Here is a 22,506-nt window from a genome sequence, read left to right as displayed (position 1 = left end):
AACAGTGAAGTGTGTAGAATAATATTAATCTATATATATATATATATATATATATATATATATATATATATATATATATATATATACACAATTGCATAGAGAAATTCAGAAATCATTTGTAATCGATTATGAAGTTAAAAAAAAGGAATTTAAGCACTAATTGCTGAGAAATAACGATGTTTACAACTGTATGAAAATGCTAGAAATTTATTTTTACACTGTTCTTTTACACTGTTGAGCTATAGATCATGGTGATATTTCCCTTTGCTTTTTGTGAAAAGATTTATTTCATGACTTTAACTGATTTTAAAGATTAAATTTTAAAGGATGACAATCTCCTCTACAAAGTCGGAATAATTGTCGAGCATAATCTCAAGCTCTCTCTGCTCGGAAATGAACCAGGTAACATGCTTGACAGAAAGAGAACGAAACTCTGTTTAATGTTTTTTTTTTCGGAATGTGCTGCGACAGGATGAGCATGATTTCTCTTCAGTGAAGTTATAAGAACTGAATGCCTTGTTTCCTGTTTGTCGTTATTTGTTGTATGGAGCTACAATACAAGTATGCGTGGTCGGAAAAGCAGGAGTACTGGCCAGGGAAGGAGTGAGAATACAGACTTTACCGAGATACGAGAAGAACACTAGGAATACTGAGATGAGTTAGGATAATGAAAGGGTTATACTTCGTAATTCCGAAGGTTCGGAATTACGAAACACGTAATTGCCTATACCTCGATGTTCGTTAATCCGAAAACGAAATAAGGTTCGTTGTTCCAAAGGTTCGTTAGTCCGAAAATGAAATTAGGTTCGTTAATCATTTCGTTTCCGGACTACCGAACCTTCGGAATTACGAACCTCATTTTGTTTTCGGATTAACGAACCTTCGGAATTGCGAACCTTCGAAATAACGAACCTTCAGAATATCCGAACCTTCGGAATTACGAATGTTTGCGTTCTGAAATTACTGAAATATACTGCGATTCCGGAATATTGAAATTACGGAGATTCTGGTATACTGGAAAGTCCGGAATGACTGAGATAATGGAGATACGGAATGACGGAGATATTGAAATCCATGAGATATAATCTCAGTTACTGAGAAGGAGCAATGAATCAGAAGTGAAAGACTGACTTTACACCAACTGGTTGTATGGTTGTATCTTGAAGCCGAAATGAATCAGCTCGTCATAGAAATTAAATTCGTTTATAAGATACCAATGTATTTTTGTTCGGAAAATGGCCATTTAAACGTTTATCATGTTACATATATTGATTGAAAGACAATTCTTAACAAAAAAGGCAATCTCCAAACTTTATTTTGGTCGGGCACTGATTCGAAATATTGTAGAAAGAGTTCCGTCACAATGTAAACAAATTTACTTGAGCACAAATTTTCTTTTTAATTTTTACCATGCACAGAAAAGGCACATTCGCTAGCGTATGTGCGTGTGTGCGTATTTTAGTTTTTTTCAGGCGTGTGTCAATCAGATATGATTATTTCCGTCTGGGACCGACCTTTAACGCCACCATCCGAAAGACGTGACCAGGGCTCGAACCTCGAACCCCTGCATCAATTTGGAACTTCCCCCACATAGCTTGGATTACAGGCACACGTCATGATGCCCGTTTGCTTAGTGTGGAGGTATAACTTTCACTGAAGATAACACATTATACGGGCCAAGTTCATAACTCAGACCGAGTCAAAATTAAAATCGATTATATTTGCTTATTTTCTAGTGGAATCGAAATGCTGTTGGCATCACTCTTTTTTGATAATTTATTAGCTATAATAAGAAATAGCTTAAATTTCCTAACCCATTTCTGAAAACATTAATGCTGTTAGTGTCATATAAAATGATGTAATACTCACAAATATACATAAGCATTTTCAATTATATATATGTATATATTTCTTTTTTTTTTACGAGCGCGAAGCGCGAGCGAAAATTTTATATAGTGACATAAAATATTTTTTCCAAGTCTTCCTCTCATCTTATTTTATTCACTCGTCTTCCTCCTTTTCTTTTTTCTCTTTTCTTTTCCTTTCTTTTTCTTTCTTTCCCCTTTTTTTGCTCTACCAATAGGGGGGTCCGGGCCCCTCGGGCCCGCACCTGGATCCGCCTATGCATGAAGAAGAGGCAATTGAATAATGGTTTTATAATGATGTGTTCATGAATAAATATAATATCACTTTAAAAAAATAATCAATGCGAGCGGGAAACTCGAGCGATTTCTATTTTAACCATTTGATGCTTTCAATTTCGTTTAACTTCTCATCAGAGTAGGCCCTGCTAGAATTATGTGAGCGGGAGCCAGGCGCGGATCCAGGATTTCTTAGGGGGCCCTATAAAGTCAAGTAATAATCGTGCCGAAATATTGACTCCCGGCCATTGCCGAATGGGTAATGTCTAGTTCAGTTACTTCTCACAGAAACCTCTCTTGCATTGTAGGCATTCTTAGTTCTTGTGGGTACTCCCATTTTTTTCTTTTCTACTTTTTGCTTCAGGGGTTGAAAAATCTTACGGGGATGACGCCCCTGTATCGCCGCGTAGGAAAACTGGTTGTGCAATAACTAAATTGCATATTCTGCATGAAAGAAAATTAATATTTTATTTTGGGTAAGATATTCTTGAAAAGATATAAATTTACATGCTTTTTATTATATAGTTGAGGTAGACTCAGTAGTCAGCACTCAGCATTTACTAATTGGGAGTGCACTGCCTACTTAGATCTGTAAGTGTTTGGATATATTATATAATCTTTTGTTATTCGCTTGAAATCCATTCAAAACAGTGAGTTGTCGTGTTAACCCTATACAACAAACATTGGCTCTTCGGCTCTTGCAACAATCATATAAAGTATCAAAAGGTTATGTATCTTATAATCTTGCTCAAATTTTATATACTCCAAATAGATTTTCAAAAGAAACAGAATGCGTGTAAACGGTGTATATAAAAAAATATAAGATACTAAAGATAAATATACTGTGAAAATATACTTTATTGTCAGTGTCTTTATAAATATGAAAACAATGCTCTTAAGTTCGCATCATACAATACTAGTGAAACATGAATTCCAAGGTCCCATGTATCTTGTATACATCAACTATTTCAAGATGTAACAATAATGTAAATGATAGCAATGCAGTTTGGGTCTGAGTAAATCCCCGTAATAGTTTCAGTGGAATTCGTTTAAAAAATAAAACGTGATTTCCCACTGTAGGTTGGAAACGAAAAGGTGTCGTATCATCAACTGTATATAGCTGTCTTTTACGCATTACTACATGAAACAAAAATATAGGAACGATATAACCCATAGAGTTATTTCAGTTATTTGAGTATTTGACGATTCGTCAAAAAATAAAAAACGCATCCGAAACTTTCACCATTACAATGAAAGTTTCATGTATTCTTTTACATATTGCACACTAAGAAATAAAGGTTCAAAATTGAATCCCGAAAGGTTAATGCAAAATCAGCACCCTGAACAATGGTATAGTAGTTCGAATCTAACTTAGAAATATAACAAAAATTAACCTGATTTCGAAGGCCTAACATTTCCTTTTAAGCGATGGAGAAAATAGCCTACCAACGTTATCAGTTCGGAAAGTTCTAGTTAATGTAATAAGATGTTTCTTAAAACAATGAAAATTTATGAAGATATTGAAAATAACGATTTTGAAATGCCATATAAAATTTACGCTATATATTTTCATAAATTTTGGCATATTGTATCACTCATCAAAATTACTAGTAATTCGAAATCTTATCCACACTTGCTTATAAATTCGATATAGGTTGATACACTGATAGTCAATGTAAATGATAAATATTCATAGTCTTACTAAATTTTAACGATTCCGTTAGTTTTTAGGATTTTAATATCGCAAACATTTTGGAGAGTGAGCAAGACGGTGCTCACATGCGTCGCTAACAAGATTGCTAGGCGACCTACCGTGAGAGGGCTTTTATAATGGCTGGCTCCGCTGAGTTGATACATAGGTGCCATGAGCCTAATTACATCAGGAGGGCTCAAGATATTCGTTCGACCCAACTCATTCGAATTTTTTTCAATTTGATGTGGCTGATTGACAAAATTGTATGAATATGATTCAAAATCTAACACTGATTCTAGAATGGTAACTACTGAACTTCCTTCGCCCAAATTGGGAAGATAAAAAAGTGACTTGGAACTATTTTTTGACTGGCGGACTAATTAGGGCTATTTTACTGTTTGAGTCGATGAATTTGATCCATTCATAGTTATCTTCATAAATGGCAATTTATTTTTAAAATGAGCTGGCTACGCTACCCTTTCCTGGTCAGATATGGAATGCCAGATATATATCCTATCCAATGGTAGTAAACATTCCACCCTCTAATTTCACATTTATCTTTTATGAATTTTTCAAAAGTGCCATTTTAACACACAAGTCTATGGGGAATGGTTTACGCGCGTGACACCCGTAGCCATAGAGATGTATATTGACACTAGAGTAATCGCTCGCATTGACGCGCGCGTAATGCGGCTGTGATTCCATGTATTGCGCAGCCGCCATCTTAAAGAGGGCAAGAGCGCGGATTTATAACACACGGCTCTATGGGAGAATATCACATATTTCACTTTTTTACATTATATTTTCAATTTAATGCTGTATGCAACGTTAAAATCACAAGGCAAAACATTTTTATGTTAAAATATATGATAACCATGCATATTTTATAAAGGAGATGGACTGAACATCCAGAAAACGGGGGAAAACGACGAGGTCGACTGAGTAGTAGTTATTCAATATATTAGCCATCATATAGCATATACCGTGACAAGGGTGTCAGATAAGGTCAACTTAACACTTTAGAGTGTTCATATGTTCTCTTGATTTGGTGCTCATTTGACACTCAGTGTCAAACACTAAGAGTGTAAAATAAACACCAAATACTCAGAAGTGGATAGAAATATTTTAACAAAAATTATTGTTGAAGTTACACTTCACTGGAGTAACTCAACACTGTCTGTTGTTGGGGTAAAAAAATACCCTAGTGTTAAGTTACACCGTCAGGCTGCAGGTGTTGAAGAACTTGAAATCGGACACCAAATGGTGTGAATCCGAACCGTGAAACAACACCAAAGCTGGTGTAAGTGGTGTTGGTATTTTTTTTACACCAATGGGTGATCATACTTTTAAATGTTCGTTTCTGCAGGTGTTCGAGGGTGTCAAATGAACACCAAATGGTGTCAACTTCATAACATTCTCCGACTCGTGTTCAAATCGAACACCAAGACTGGTGTTGATATATTTTAACATCCTTAATGTTGGTAATCTTAACACCAGTGGCAGTGTAACTCCAACACCAGATGGTGAGGTCCTTTATTGATTGGGCTGCTAGATTTAACACCCGTGGTGTTAAATATAGCTATAACGTGGCATAGTCTCCAATATTATATTTAATGGGATTATCAGTGATTCACCATATGATTTCTACTTTGATTTCCTCAAAATTAACTGAAAGGAGGGGAAACTTCAGACCAAGCCCTGATCTACATCATATAGGTAATGCACGTACATTTTTCCCCCGTTTTCTGGATGTTCAGTCCATCTCCTTCATAAAATCTGCATGGTTATCATATATTTTAACATAAAAATGTTTTGCCTTGTGATTTTAACGTTGCATACAGCATTAAATTGAAAATATAATGTAAAAAAGTGAAATATGTGATATTCTCCCATAGAGCCGTGTGTTATAAATCCGCGCTCTTGCCCTCTTTAAGATGGCGGCAGCCCCGAACATGGAATCACAGCAATTTGATGAAGTCCGCCCTCTAGTGTCAATAATATACATCTCTATGCCCATATCCTATAGGCGGTTCACGTACGTGAGTGGAGTCACTGATCTCTCCCCTAACTGGATATGCGGGGAGGGTCCTTTGTTTGAAGCCAGCGAGTTCTATTGTCCGCCATACCAGTTCCCCCAAAAAGAACGCGATCGCTCCATTAGCGTATGCATTGTGAGCGATACGCTAGCTGTCTGCACACTAAAGCTCTTGCTTTTTAAACAAAACTTCATATATTTAAGGTGCCAGAATTCGCAATTTTCTTGAAACTATGGTACTTTCCCAGTACATTTCGGAAACATAATTTTGAAGGGGTTGGTGTTCTTCTCACCTAAGGAAGAATGGATAAAATCTTTGACTTGTCTAGGGGTATTTTGGAGGTTTGCCAAATAACCCCTTAGGATCGATAGGGCGACGATTTTGGCGATTTTCTAGGTTATGCAGGCTTATAACACTGGGCTTGAAACCCCCTTTAATTTAAGTCCACCCCCCCAAAAAAAAAAATCAAACAAGTGTAACACCGAAAATCTCATCGCTTAAGTAAAACTTTTAAAATATAACTTTCATATTTTACTTCTGATTTTGATTAAATTTTTAGCATTATTGTGTGATTTTTCTCTCTATTCAAATAATCGTTTCCATGAGGTGGACTCGCCCTTTAAAGGACAAGTCCACCCCAACAAAAACTTGATTTGAATAAAAAGAGAAAAATTCAACAAGCATAACACTGAAAATTTCATCAAAATCGGATGTAATATGAAAGTTATGGCATTTTAAAGTTTCGCTTCATTTCACTTAACAGTTATATGCACATCTCGGTTGGCATTCCATTATTAACATTTTGTGCTTCAGGCAAGGAGGTCCTATAATCGTCAAATTCGTAAAATTGAAATATTGTATAGTTCAAACTATAAAAAACAAAAGAAATAGTGAGTGAGTGACATCATCGACTCTCTCATTTGGATGTAACTGACTCGTTCATTTAACTATTTTGTTGAAAATAAGCGAAACTTTGAAATGTCATAACTTTCTTATTTTACATCCGATTTTAATGAAATTTTCAGCATTGTGCTTGTCTGATTTTTCTCTATTGATTCAAATCAATATTTTTCTGAGTTGGACTTGACCTTCTCTCTCTCCTTCTGTCACATCGATCGACCCTCTTCAATTATCCTCTACCCAGTTTGTTCATATAGGCAGCGGAAGCGGGGGGGGGGTCCTGTCCCCCTATATTTTAGGTGGGGGATAGACCCCCAAAATTTATGTTGACAACTTTTTTTTGTTCTTTTTGCTTGTCAATTTTTTTCCTGCATCCCCCCTAAGGTGGACCCCCTAAAATCATTGTGGTCCGCCCTAAAATTCTGGTTACTTCTTTTTTTCGATGCTTAATTGTCAGATTATTTCATTTGTTTTGCATCCCTCCCTAAATTTTGGGTTGATAACCTTTTTTTTGCTTGTCAGGTTATTTCTCTTGCGTCACCCCCTAAATTTCTGGTTGATAACCCCCCTTTTTTTGTTCCACCGAGACATTTTTTTCTTTGAAGACATTCAGCATCTCAAAATAAGTTCTGTGAAATTTCTGAAGTCTGTAAATCCGTCTCTGTAGCTTAATGTCTTTTTTACATACTTTCGTTTAAAAAATGAGTTCTTGGAAAAAATAATTCGATCTATTGTTGACAGAGAAATATCACAAATTCACATGCCACAAGTTACATAACCCCCTAAAGTCCTATTTCTACCGTACATGTACCTCTAGCTTGTAAATTTCATTGTCCTTTCACTGAATAAAAGATAAAATAATTTTCAGAATACCTTGTAGATCCCGTCCTTGTCCAAAAAATCAGTCTATTTCGGTCAGGATCTATGCTTCGCAATTTTTTTTTAAACTCCTCCGAAACGGCAGATTTTCAGTTTTTACTTTAAGTCAAATTTCAGAATACAGGCTACACGGTCAGTATTTTCGTGTCTCGTGATATTCTTCTGTCCAAACATGACTGATAATTTGTGAATATTAATAAACTGAATATTTATTTGAATCATGGTTTAAATTCATCACGCTTCCAGAGAAATCACAACAATCGATTACCCCCCCCCCCTGGAGTTTTAAAGTTTTGGAAACTTGCTCTGGTAATTTAGAATTACCACACATGTATTTTGAGCACATGGGACTACATAAAGTCTACACCTATGCAGTTCACCAGCTTGTCTTATCTGTGAAAAGTAATCCCCTTTTCTCTGTTTCCACGGTCGTCACGATAAGTGCAATTATACGTGGCACAGGACGACATCTTAAACTTTGTATTAGGCATAAATTCACATTGAAAAGTGCTGTTATAAGAGTTGATCTGGTAAGTATAATTAAGATTGATACTATTGTCGTGAACCAGACTCTACTTCGATTTTGGCTCTTTTGGGGGAACTCGGCGTGCGGAGGTATCAACTTCCGGTGCTTCAACACGGAATAGGCCAATCAGCGTTATTGTTCCCATCCAGATAAGGGAGAGATCAGTGGAGTGGAGTTCGCCATTAAAGGCCTTTGCACAGTTTCAACGTTGGTGTCGTGATACTTTTCAATAAAGAAAATATGTGTCGTACCCATGACAACATGTATTGTTGCTGGAATTTCCAGGAATTTAAAATGGATATGGTGTGATCAAACTATGAAAATTTATAACCCATATGTCAATGGTCATATCATGACTTTAGTTAAGAATTTTGTGCACAAATAAAGGCAGATCAGCCTAATTTCATATCATTGTCTAATACGAAATAGATCGAGTTTGGGGGACGGGGGTAAAAAAAATTAACATTTTATTCAATTCAATTCAATTCAATTCAATCATGGTTTATTTCGTATAAAAAACAATACATGTTACAAAGCCAGAAGGCTGAAATTAACATGTTTACAATAAAACGTTCACAAGTCACGGATAAAAGCAAACATTTACAATTTACGATGTACAAAGATAATAAATAAATTTCAAAGAGCAAGTGTACATAAAAATTCATTAAATATAATAAAATAGAACGAAAAAGGAAATACAATATTAAAAAGTGAGGAATATTAGACAATTAAAAATTCAAATATCAATTGGATTGAAATGGAGACTAAAATAATGGCAAACATTTGAGTTGATTTCAAGATGTGAAAAGAAGAAATTATTTAGAATTTAGTAAGTCAATGAAATATGGTATTGCACTTTTTCTAAAGCGATCTGTTTTGCATTTTAACTGAGCAAAGTTTGGAACACTCCTTAATGAGATTGAGACATATTTCCTTTTTGGTATCCAGTTATTACAGTGAGGGTTTTTTAAAAGAGATTTAGCAAACTCCAAACACAGTCTTTTTCGTCTTCTTTCAAGACATTCTAATCCACATTTTGTTAATGCATTTTCATAGTCTATAAAATCTGAGCCAAGAATAATTTTGCAAACTCTTTTTTTGTATTTTTTCTAAGTCTTTAACCTGTTTAGCAGTTAGTGCTCCATTAAACATGTTAAAAACCGGTACACAATACTCCAAAATTGGACGAATATATCCAATGTAAATTTGAACAAGGTCTGACATAGGGAGTTTATATTGTTTGACAAGTCTGAACATATACAATTTTCTGTTACACCTTTTATAATATTTTTATAAATATTCTCTTTATTCTACCAAGTTCTCAATTTTTTTATACATTCTTTCTATAGTATGTCATTTTGTTGTTATTTTATTGTATATTTGTGTTATATTTGACAACTCTCCAGTTTGTTTTTTTTAAATGTAAGCTAGATGAATAGTCGGTGGATCTTAGGGCTTTATGGCAATTGAAATCACGTACGTCAAGAGGCGTTATCATCTGATCGGGAGGGGGGGGGGGTGAGAGCAATATACAAGTATTGAGCTGCAAATTAAAAAAATGGTGCCCCTCCCTCCATAAAGAGCTATTAGTAGACGGGGATATATAAAACGTGTGTGAAGGGGGTGGGGGTCAAAGCAATATATTGAGCTGAAAATTAAAAAAAAATATTTAAGGGAACCATCCCCGGCCCGTCAAGAGCTAGACAAGGGCGGATCCAGCCTTTGCCAATGGGGGGGGGCGATTTTTTTTCAGCAAAATTTTCCCGTTCGGCCGTTTGAAGTTGATTTTTGTTTGTATCTTGAAGGGGTAGTCTTACAATAGTCATTTCTAAGCGTTATATATATATATAATAATCTCATAAGCCTTATTCAAATAGTGCGAGTGCAAAAAGCGAGCTATCTTTTTTCAAGTATTTGTCCTAGAATTCAAATATTCTGGGCAATGTGTATCCACCAACTAAATAATTACTGCCAGCGCGAAGCGCGAACAGACAATTTTAATATATGTATTTTTCTTATCGAAATGGGATTAAAATATTTGATATTCTGATCTGTAAAAGGGACAATTTAAGCTCTGAATTTCAAGCACTTTGTAGGAAAATTGTTATAGGTGGATATGGATCACAGTTTGAAATAAGCTGATATGTTTCAATGTTATTCCTTTGAGCTTTGACATAGGACCGGGACATCCTAAGAACATTATGTCATCAAATGAAAATGATGACTATCTTCATATTTCTCTTCCAAAGCGCGAAATAGAACTTGTCAATATTCCATTCTGAAAAAATGACATCGTGATTATCAAATTGACATCTTATCTATTAATGTAATAAGCCTAATGTGATCGCGAAAATCTTTTAATATTATGGCTTGAAAACTGGACATTAAAAGCACCTTTTTAATTATGATGCACGAGTTAATATATTTTCAACAGTCAATGCGAGCGTAAATCGCAAGCCAATTTTTGTGTTAAATTGTCATAAAAAGGGGGTTTTAAGTAGTTTGTTATAGAATTAATATTGAGATATATAACTCACGAGATTTCTATGAAAGAGAGGGGGGAGGAACATCCCCTTCTCCCTATCCGCCTGAGACAACATTATATCTTTTAATTTCTTCTCCTTTCTCTTTTTTTTTAAATAGATTACTTGCACATACCATCTCAAGATCTTATTTAATTTTTATAGTAATTCCTATTGTTTTTTATAGTGTAAACAGATTTTATCTTTTATGATTATAATTCTATAAGTGTTGAGGACCCCACTGGAAATAAGTTTTCGAACTATTCTGTTAAAGATTACTGACTTTTATCTTTTAATTGATTTAATTACATTTATTTATTCATCTATTCATTTACTATTCATTAATTCTTTAGATTATGTAAATGAAATACTAAAATATAAAATTAAGAGAAAAGGATAAAGACAAAGTAATTTTACAGCTACAATTAGTAAAGTATATTCATTTGCGAAAAAAAGGTATTTCTTTTTTTTTTATCTTAAGACCGTTCCGGGGATATTCATAATGTATATGTAGTCAAAGAAGTAAATTGTGTCAGAAACTCGTTGGCTGCAGTAAATAAATATTGTGTTTTTTAAATGGATAACCGTAAGGTTTTTGGTATAAACACCGCCTGCAAACCAATTATGCACATTGAAGACTAAGAAAATTATAAACTGATTGAAATTGCCATTGCATCCCGCATTGCATACAATATGGCATGTTCACGCAGTATTTTGTTTGTTTTACACAAAGAAAACTCAGACTATGACACCCATCATGATTTTTGCATACAATATGATTCTATTTACATCACAATTTATATAATTATAGACACCCCCACACAATACATATATATATGTAATTGTAATAGGTATGCGCTATGTATACAGTCAATGTGAGTATGTTACATATAGCATTCTTGACCTACTAAATTTGCCTTTTGCTAATTCAGGAAAGAAATAATAATTCTCGAAAATGAAATCATTCATGTGTCAGGTTTATTCCGAGCATTTTCCAAAATCGTTAAACCATCAATTTTCACAGATTAAGTGTCAAAATTAAGCACTAAAGTGCAAAGTGATCATTACAAGGGGAAAAGGTACGTAGAAAATATCACCTTACACCAGTATGGGACTAGACAGGGGCGGATCCAGCTTTCGTCAATAGGGGGCGAAAATATTTTCATTAACATTTTTCTCGATTGGCCTCTATAATCTGATTTTTTTGTGTGTTTTTCAGGGGGTAGTCCTAACTAACGACTGAAGTTTTAATATCTTAATATATACTGTAAAAAAAACAAGATAAAGTATCTCATGTGGTCTCAATATATAATGCGAGCGCAAAGCTCGAGCTCAAATTCTTTGATATTTTATGTCCTTAGACCTGGGGAGCGTTTCATGTAAGGACTTGTCAGACGTTTTATCCGACAAGTCCTATGTTATCCGACAGTTACTATAGTAAAAGTGCTTCTCAACCAATCAGAATCCAGGAAAGTTGTCAGATCTGACAACTTGTCGGACGAAAACATTGATGAAACGCCCCCCAGAAGATTCTGAGGAAATTTCACAATTATGAAAAAAGATAAGTATCCAACTAAACAATGAGAGCGCGAAGCGCGAGCCGAAATTTTATTATAGTAATGTGAAAAGGGATTCAATTAGGACTGTTCTTTGGTGATTAATGAAGAGGATAAAGTATCACCAATTAAATAATGAGAGTGCGAAGCGCGAGCTCAAAATATTTGATATTCAGACCTGAGAACTGGACAGTCTAAGCGCGTTTTTATTTGAATAAAAAAACAAGCTGTGTGTTCACAAACAAACAATGCGAGCGCGAAGCACGAGCTTGATTTTTTTATATACTGACATAATAAAGAAGCATTTTGACAAATTTTGGTAAGAAGTTCCAAAGAGGATAGGTTACTCATAAATCAGACAATGCGAGCGCGCAGCGCGAGCTGAAAATTTTGATATATATAAACAATTTGTGTAAATCAAACAAAATAATGTATGCTTGATGTGCGAGCTAAAATATTGTGTGCAAATTGATTTCAGAACTGGATATATAAGCGCCATTAATCCTCTTGAGTGGAATTCATTACACGGGCAATGTGATTTACCCGATTTCAAATGCCTGTCTTTTCCTTAAAAAAACTGGAATACAAAATCCACCGCCGTTATTATTTATGCTTTTAACGAAAATGAAAATTTAAGGGGATTCGAAAATAAGGATTTGCAATGTTATATCAAATTTCTGTTATATTTTCATCAATTTTGGGATTGCATCGAATGAATGATAATTCGAAGTCTTAACCACACTTGCTTGTAAATTTTTCATATGTTGGTACACTGATAGTCAACGTAAATGATAAACATTCATAGCCTCACTAAAATTTAACAATTCCATTGTTTTTATGATTTTAATGTCGCACACATTTTAGAGAGTGAAAAAATTGAGGCTCACGAACGTCACTAAGCGAGAAGGCCTTCAATGGCGCGCTCCACTGATTCGAGGCCGTGAACATACGTGCGCTGGGTTGATACATAGCCTATGGACGATGAATATACGTGCGTTCACTATTCCTAATTGCGTAGTACGACAATATAACTTTTCTCATGTGTAGAATAAACGGGTTACATCTTCACGTTACCCGTCTCAAAATTATTCAATTACGTCTTTTATTCAAAGATGTTTACTATATGTTCCATATTAATATATACAATTATTTAATAATTTTAAAAATAGTTTAAAAACATTAACCCAACTTTGTAAGGATTTTGGACCAAATAAAACGGTATAATGCATATACTCATGCATTTGATACTTTTTTGTAATATTTTTTTTCCTTGTTATCATAATGATTGTTGACTCATTTTTTTTATTTTTCAACAATTTAGCTGAAATCTAGATATATAATACGTTTAATACCATTGATGTAAATATGTAATCGATACAACAAATTTCATAACAAGAAGCGAAACAACTTGCTTGTCACATTGCCAATTGGAGGATCTCCATAGCAGAAGTGATTGCAATATTCAAATGCTCATAATTTTCTCATTATTTTGTCCAATATCTGTCAAACTTCCTTTGTTCTTATTCTTTGATTTTTCTGTTGCGACACAACCCTTCCGATTCCCAAGATTTCATTTCCCTTCAACGACGAATTTACATTACAAATGTTAAATAATGCTCTCAAAAGAAAACTACGGGCTGGATGTGCCCTCTCCCTCGCCACTGGTTTGTTTATATTAAAAAAGAAAAAAAATCACTGGAGGAGCTTTGAAAAAAACGTATTTTTTTCGGCGGGTGTGTTTCTTGTCTTCTCTCTCAGTATAACATTTCGGTTTTTGCTTTCTTCAAAAATGACAATTTGTACCTTTATACGATACATATGCTTTGCAAGAAAATTTTTAAAATATAAGCCGGTCCCAAACTTTATTTTGATCTGTCACCGGTTCTATTGTAAAATCTGTAAAATTATTTAAGAAAACCGTTATGCTTAAACATTTGTTTTTATTCCATTGGTTCGTAAATCACACCAAGGAGCTCTAAATGAGAAACTTCTTGAACACACATATGTGTACTAGGCACCGAACAATAATTATGGTTTTCCAGAACTGTCTACTACCGTCATCCCAATACGGACTAAACTACCGTTATAAGCCCGTGACAAAATTTTAGACTAGAAATATATTTAAATTAAACAACTTTCGTATTACTTCATTCATATTTCACTTTTTATTATAATAAGAACAGTTAAATGATTTTAATTACACTTAAAAATATTGACACTTTCAATCTGGTAAATGATTCAACAAATAGGTATTTTATTAATTTTTGTGTTATTATTACTATCTATATACTTTTTAAATTTGTCAACGCTTAAATTGAAATGAAATCTCGGGGCAAATTATTGAAGTTTCTCAGTTCTTTCTTGGCAGACCCGTAATCGATTAATCACTTCGTAGGTGCCGTGGCCGAGTGGTCTAAGGCGCCTGGCTATACATGGAAAGTCGGGGGTTCGATCCCGGCCGCGGGACCTATGCCCGTGAACAAGGCATTTAATCTACAACGCTCTTTTATCCTGCTTTCAAATAAATGGAAATGCTACATGCATTATTGGTAAACTTATTGTGTACTTGTTTTTTTTTTAAGTAGAAGGAAATCTTTTATTTTATTCCACATCAGGTTAATAAATTTACAAATCTTATTGAATATTAATTGTAATTTGACGGTAAGGCGAATATAAAAGTTATCATAAAACATCTTGAAAGTAAATAGATTGATAAATGACCTAATGCAGTTGCGTTCTTCATAGCGAAAACGTTCATAGCGTTCATATTGTTTGAATTATACAATATTTCACTTTTTTATAGATTTGACAATATGGACCAACTTGCCTAAACAATTCTAATTCAACACAGATTAATCGTTGTATCACTTGATAATGAGGAGACAATTAGAAAAATTCATATTTCAATTAATAAAATACAAAAGAAATAGCGAGTGGATGACATCATAGTTGCCTCATTTTACATCCGATTTTGCTGAAATTTTCAGTGTTACACTTGTTGGATTTTTCTCTTTTGATATAAATCAACTTTTTGTTGGGGTGGACTTGTCCTTTAAGTAGGCTTTAATAAAGGGTGAGAATTGACAAAAGTATCGGTGAATATCTTAATATTTTATTAAAAATAGCCATGTAATGGCCATTTAAACGTTGATTATGATACATATATTGATTGAAAGACAATTCTTAACTAAAAAGGCAATGTCCAAACTTTATTTTGATCGGGCACTGATTCGAAATATTGTAGAGTTCCGTCACAATGTTAAAAAAAAATTACTTAAGAAAATACTTTTAGTAGGCCTTAATAAAGGGTAAGAATTGACGAAAGTAGTGGTGAATATCTTATTATTTTATTAAGATAGCGTAAAATCATCATAGAAAGAGATTTGGGAATCCCTAAATCTTTTAATTAGTGACATCGTGTGCGAACAGCATCCCCATACACTATGTAATATGAGTAAATTCTATTTTTTTTGTATGTGATAGGATGGATATAAACTATGTTCTCATAAGAGGTATGAATTTATGTGAGGTAAATGTCCACTGCATATCTATCGTCTCTTAAGAAGGATTGAGGAAATTGTGATTTTATTTCCTTAGGGGCCTCCTGTCTTCTCTCTCAATAAGTCTTCCGTGTTTTTTTAGTCAGAAATGACTATTTGAACGCCCTATATGATACCCGTCTCTGTGGTCTAGTGGTTAGGGTATCGGAGTACAAAGCTGGGGGCACGGGTTCGATTCCCGGCAGAGACATTTTTTCGGCATCACCACTTTTTCCAATGGGTGGATAGCTCTTGGGAACCTTCGTTCTCTTCATATCTTTCACACAATATTCAAATAATAAGATATATATATATATATATATATATATATATATATATATATATATATATATATATATATATATATCATATATATATACATATATATATGTGTATATATATATATATTTATTTATACATATATATGTATAAATGTATGTATATATAATTATATATATATATGTTTAAATATATATATATATATATATATATATATATATATATATATATATACATTTATATGTATGTGTGTGTATAGATGGATGGATGTATATATGTATATATATATATATATATTATAACGAAATGAAAAAATTATTTAATGTCTAGCATGGTTTCGTAACAGTGAAGTGTGTAGAATAATATTAATCTATATAAACCCCTCAATAAAAGTTCTGCAACTCAGGTTTGAGTGCTAATAAATTTCTTAGTGAGCCATCATCATATGTAAAAGTTGTACCATTGGAAAGTATGATTATTCCTCTTTACAATCATGTGTCTTAAGTAATGCTAGTGTTATCATGAAATACACGGACATGATAAATATGCAGCAATGTAAAAAATGAAATGTTGCAAAATTCGTTGCCATCTCATGTTCGAGTTCTGCAACTCAAACTGCAAGTTTGAGTGCCAATAAATTTCTTAATGTGCCATTATCATGTGTAAAAGTGATATCTTTAGAAAGCATGATTATTCTCCTTTACAATCATGTGTCATTTGTAATGCTAGTGTTATCAGGAAATACACAGACATGATAATACGCAGCAATGTTAGAAATGAAATGTTGCAAAATGCGTCGTTTCCAATAGCGAATTTCCAATTGTTTTGAGGATGGACCGAGTGCATTCACTGTCGCCGGCCGGCCAGCATGTTGGAAATTCTATAGAAAAGGATACTCTTGTTAGAAATCAATGCACTTTGCAACATTTCACTTCTGACTTTTCTCAATGTTCATGGTGACTGCATATTCCATGATTACATAATCACAGCAAATGGCATGTCATTGTAAAGAGGAATAATTCAGCTTTCCAATGAAACCAGTTTCATCTTTTATACTTCATTAACCAAAGAGATATCATCCCCCAAATCTGAGTTGCAAAACTTTTTTGAGGGGTTTATATATATATATATATATATATATATATATATATATATATATATATATATATATATATATATATATATTATATATATATATATATATATTTATATATATATACACACACACACACACACAATTGCATAGAGAAATTCAGAAATCATTTGTAATCGATTATGAAGTTAAAAAAAGGAATTTAAGCACTAATTGCTGAGAAATAACGATGTTTACAACTGTATGAAAATGCTAGAAATTTATTTTTACACTGTTCTTTTACACTGTTGAGCTTTAGATCATGGTGATATTTACCTTTGCTTTTTATGAAAAGATTTATTTCATGACTTGAACTGATTTTAAAGATTAAATTTTAAAGGATGACATTCTCCTCTACAATGTCGGAATAATTGTCGAGCGTAATCTCAAGCTCTCTCTGCTCGGAAATGAACCAGGTAACATGCTTGACAGAAAGAGAACGAAACTCTGTTTAATGTTTTTTTTTTCGGAATGTGCTGCGACAGGATGAGCATGATTTCTCTTCAGTGAAGTTATAAGAACTGAATGCCTTGTTTCCTGTTTGTCGTTATTTGTTGTATGGAGCTACAATACAAGTATGCGTGGTCGGAAAAGCAGGAGTACTGGCCAGGGAAGGAGTGAGAATACAGACTTTACCGAGATACGAGAAGAAAACTAGAAATACTGAGATGAGTTAGGATGGTGAAAAGGTTACACTTCGCAATTCCGAAGGTTCGTAATTACGAAACACGCAATTGCCTATACCTCGATTTTCGTTAATCCGAAAACGTAAAAGGGTTCGTTAATCCAAACATCTGTGGCGTTATTCCGAAGGTTCGATAATTCGAAAACGAAATAAGGTTCGTTGTTCCGAAGGTTCCTTAGTCCGAAAATGAAATTAGATTCGTTAATCATTTCGTTTCCGGACTACCGAACCTTCGGAATTACGAACCTCATTTTGTTTTCGGATTAACGAATCTTCGGAATTGCGAACCTTCGGAATAACGAACCTTCGGAATAACGAACCTTCAGAATATCCGAACCTTCGGAATTACGAATGTTTGCGTTCTGAAAGTACTGAAATTACTGAGATTCCGAAATACTGAAATTACGGAGATTCTGGTATACTGGAAAGTCCGGAATGACTGAGATAATGGAGATACGGAATGACGGAGATATTGAAATCCATGAGATATAATCTCAGTTACTGAGAAGGAGCAATGAATCAGAAGTGAAAGACTGACTTTACACCAACTGGTTGTATGGTTGTATACTGTAGCCGAAATGAACCAGCTCGTCATAGAAATTCGATTCGTCTATATAAGATACCAATGTATCGGTAAGATTTTTTTCTTCGGAAAATGGCCATTTAAACGTTTATCATGTTACATATATTGATTGAAAGACAATTCTTAACAAAAAAGGCAATCTCCAAACTTTATTTTGGTCGGGCACTGATTCGAAATATTGTAGAAAGAGTTCCGTCATAATGTAAACAAATTTACTTGAGCACAAATTTTCTTTTTAATTTTTACCATGCACAGAAAAGGCACATTCGCTAGCGTATGTGCGTGTGTGCGTATTTTAGTTTTTTCAGACGTGTGTCAATCAGATATGATTATTTCCGTCTGGGACCGACCTTTAACGCCACCATCCGAAAGACGTGACCAGGGCTCGAACCTCGAACCCCTGCATAGAACTTCCCCACATAGCTTGGGTTACAGGCACACGTCACGATGCCCGTTTGCTTAGTGCGGAGGTATAACTTTCACTGAAGATAACAAATTATACGGGCCAAGTTCATAACTCAGACCGAGTCAAAATTCAAATCGATTATATTTGCTTATTTTCTAGTGGAATCGAAACGCTGTAGGATTCACTCTTTTTTGATAATTTATTAGCTATAATAAGAAATAGCTAAATTTCCTAACCCATTTCTGAAAACATTAATGCTGTTATTGTCATATAAAATGATGTAATACTCACAAATATACATAGCATTTTCAATTATATATATGTATATATCTCATATTTTTTAAATGATTGTCTACTCAACTTTTTAAAACTTTCGACACTGAATTCAAGCAAAAATCTAAACATCCCTTTTGTAATCGTAGTTTGGTGTCTATTTGTAGACTTTTAATCAATAAACCATATTTTATCAGAGGAAGCACATAAAACGATTTTTTTTGGGGGGGGGAAGTATTCTACATTAAAACCATAAAGTAACAAATATAAAAAATGTTTTTAAAAACTCTAAAGGTCGATGCTAAAAACGCTCTAAAGATCGATGCTAAGAAATCTAAAGGTCGATGCAAAAAACGCTCTAAAGATCGATGCTAAAAAGCTCTAAAGGTCGATGCAAAAAAAGCTCTAAAATAAAAGGGGGGTACGGACTGGATATACCCACCCCCCCCCTTGATCCGCCACAAGTCTAATGATATTTCCACCTTAAATTTTAAATCACTTGAGAGGCTGTGAGATTTTTTTCCGGCGGAGGGCAAGAGGCGCCTCTTGTTTTCTTTCCCAATTAGATTTCGTTGTTCTTTTTTTTCGACCATTTGAACCCTTTGAGGATATATGTGATTTACCAGATAATCCCAATCCCAAACTTTATTTTGATCCCTCACCGATTCCATTTTTGATATCTGTAAAATTATTTTTTTATGAAACAGTCACTTGAGAACAACAGATCATACCAGTGTTTCAACAGATCCAAAACAAATTTCCCGAAATTCATAGACCCTCCCTGGAATGTTCACGTTTGATTTTTCACAAAAATCGGACAGTAATACTGCGCGCATAAATTTGGCTAAATGACCAATGTCAAGGAATTTAACATTTTTTGTTCATGCCCTTTTCAAAAATAGTCAAAAATATGAACAAAATTACGCGCGAGTGGAAAATTTTGAGCCTTCTTACTATTATCGAGGTAAACAATTCTTTGAATTTAACATGAATATGAAAAGTTGCTACTCTGTTTTTAATTGTAATTGTCGGATTTCCCGGAATTTCATGCATTTGTTTCATTAAATGAAATGAAAATGATCCGGATTTCCCAGAATTCGTGTTATTTCCTTCGAAGTGGAAATTATAATAATGATAATAATAACACAAATACAAGAGTTTTGTATAGCGCACTTTCCATCTTGATTAGATACTCAAGGCGCTTCAGAGCAGAACAACAAAAACTATTTAGATATAATACAATGATGATGTGGAAGAGGTTCATCGTGGCGAAGAATTGAGTAGTAGAATTAACCAGTTGTCTCACAGTGGGAAAGCTTTTTCCACTACGTTTGATCCATCGTGAGACAGTCGTGAGACAACTGGTTAATTCTACTACTCAATAAGTCAAAGTCAATGTCTATCAAAAAGCACTCTTAAACAGGTGGGTGTTTCATAAAGCTATTTATGATTTAAGAGCGACTTTAAGAACGACTGGTGATCCTTTCTTGTGGTAGACATGTTGGCTACACTCAACTCCCTGGAGCAGGTTTTCTTGAAGTCAACAAAAGATCAAAACAGGTCATTTTGCACCACGTGCATAAAAATCTATCACAATAGATCAAATCATTACATTGGATCAAACTTTCATCTAGGTACCAAATTACATAACTATGATACAAGAAAAAGCCATTTCAACTTTTGCTTACCAGAAAGGATAGGTAGTATTGGTAACTCCTTTTATTACAATGCTATAAAATACTGGAATTCCCTTCCCAATGATGTAAAGGAAATGGGAAACTTTTTGCATTTTCAGGGGAAATTGAAAGAATATCTTTCACTTGAGAGTCAAAGAGAAGATGGAAATGATGTGTTGTATGGTTGATTTAGCCTGAATACTGACCACGTTCTTTTCTCTTCCAGGTATTATTATGTGTTTTACATAATTTTATTGAAGCTTCGATATTTCCTTCTATTCTTTCTATTTATTGTATCTGTTCCATCTATTCTCCTCTTCGTGTTATTATTGTTGTCACCGTTTTTGCTGTTGTTCTTCTCCTTATCGTTTTTCTTCCTCATCCTTTTCTTCCTTCTCCTCCTACCCTTTCTTCTTCTACTCCTCCGCCTCCTTCTCTTTCTTTTCTTCTTCTTCTTCTCCGTATATCTTATTCATTAGTAATAGTAAATTCTGATTATTTTTCCTTCATTTTTAATCTGTAAATAGTATAATGTTATCATTTTACTATCTTAATTCTGTTTGTCGAGGACCCCACTGGAAATAAGCTTTCGAGCTTTCGTGGGTCATCCTGTGCAAGCCTGTTGTTTTTAATACTACTGTACGTATGGTGACCCGCCATATAAAATCAATCAAGCAAGCTTGGTGACGGTTTATAGCGCCTGAGAAAGGATCACCAGTTTTTCTTAAAGGACAATGAAACAATTGGAACAAGATAGCTTGTGTGAAAACAGAAAAATCAAAGAAACAGATCAACGAAAGTTTGAGAAAAATCGGAAAAATAATGAGAAAGTTATGAGCATCTGAATGTTGCAATCACTAATGCTATGGAGATAGCAAATTGGCAATGCGACAAAGATGTGTGATGTCACTTGTGAACAACTCTCCCCATTACTTTAGTATATATTTCACTTGAATTGCCTCTGTTATCACATCTATCCATAGATCATGTGTTCTTTCTACACGAGGGCATGTAATACATATTTCTTAAGAATACATCATGGATAAAGAGTTTGTATCATCATAAGAAAAAGCAAAAAGAGACATTTTGAGGGTATTTTATAGTCCACCAAAGGGAAAGTTGTTCATCAGTGACATCACACATCATTGTCGCATTGCCAATAGGAGGATCTCCATAGCATTAGTGATTGCAATATTCAAATGCTCATAACTTTCTCATTAATTGTCCAATTTTTCTCTAACTTTCTTTATTCTTATTCTTTGATTTTTCTGTTTCTACACCAGCCTATTTGTTCTAAAGGTTTCATTCCCCTTTAAAGGCGCTCTCAACTAACGAACAGCTTTATGAAACGGCCCCAGGCACGTGTTAAGGTTACCCTTGCAAGTGGTCACTGAAAGGTGGGTTTTAAAATTTTTTTGATGAGAATTCCACTTGGAAGCATGAAACATTACTTATTTTACGGATCAGCTCATCTTCGCAGTCCGTTCCAAATATAATAGTATAACTTGACTTTCTATTTCTACATATGGCCAACTAGAGGTAATATTTATGTATGTATTTAATACAATAAAATATGGTTTGTATGAATATACCTACACGTTAAAAGATTTATCCTTCAAATTCATACAATCTTAAACTATTATTCATACATATTACATTTTAAAAATAATTTTTTAACCT

Source organism: Lytechinus variegatus, chromosome 6 (genome assembly GCF_018143015.1).
Source record: "Lytechinus variegatus isolate NC3 chromosome 6, Lvar_3.0, whole genome shotgun sequence".
NCBI lineage: Eukaryota > Metazoa > Echinodermata > Echinoidea > Temnopleuroida > Toxopneustidae > Lytechinus > Lytechinus variegatus.
Note: the sequence above shows the minus strand (reverse complement) of the source record.